The sequence below is a fragment of the Meleagris gallopavo genome, unplaced genomic scaffold (assembly GCF_000146605.3).
Source record: "Meleagris gallopavo isolate NT-WF06-2002-E0010 breed Aviagen turkey brand Nicholas breeding stock unplaced genomic scaffold, Turkey_5.1 ChrUn_random_7180001909600, whole genome shotgun sequence".
Classification (NCBI taxonomy): Eukaryota; Metazoa; Chordata; class Aves; order Galliformes; family Phasianidae; genus Meleagris; species Meleagris gallopavo.
In genome coordinates this window covers 1-389 of record NW_011172573.1, presented here as the reverse complement: position 1 = coordinate 389, position 389 = coordinate 1, and the positions used below count along the sequence as shown (strand labels likewise).

General features: G+C 68.6%; 1 long non-coding RNA gene across 1 annotated transcript; it reads right to left on the bottom strand.

The window, feature by feature from the left end:
• On the bottom strand, positions 1-389 carry LOC104916506. The gene is made up of 3 exons (XR_796600.1): positions 335-389; positions 163-250; positions 1-82 (listed from the first exon to the last, which is right to left on the bottom strand). It is a non-coding gene; the product is annotated as an uncharacterized LOC104916506 (long non-coding RNA).

Genomic DNA, 389 nt, shown 5'->3' with positions numbered 1-389 from the left:
CCTCGCTGCCCGGCTCTGAGGCTGCGTGGAAGCCAGCGGCTCTCAGCAGGTCGCTGCCATTTGGGTGGTGCCAGCACAGCCGCTGTGTGCAGATCGGGAGCCCCCCCATCGTCACCCCCCCACGTCGCGCCCCCCCCCATCACCCCACATCCCATTACTCACAGCCAGGCGGCGCTCCTGGAAGTGGGCGAACGTCCGCTTGAGGTCGTGGTCCAGCAGCGTGCTGGGCACCCACAGGTAGCGGGGAAGGCTGCAGGCAGGCGTGGGTTGGGGTCCCGCGTGGGTTGGGGGCACATCCCACCCCTCTCTTCCCCCCCCCACATGCAGTACCTACCTGGAGGCCATATCGAAGCGCTCATTGACGGCGCTCACCCTCCAACCCACCGCCC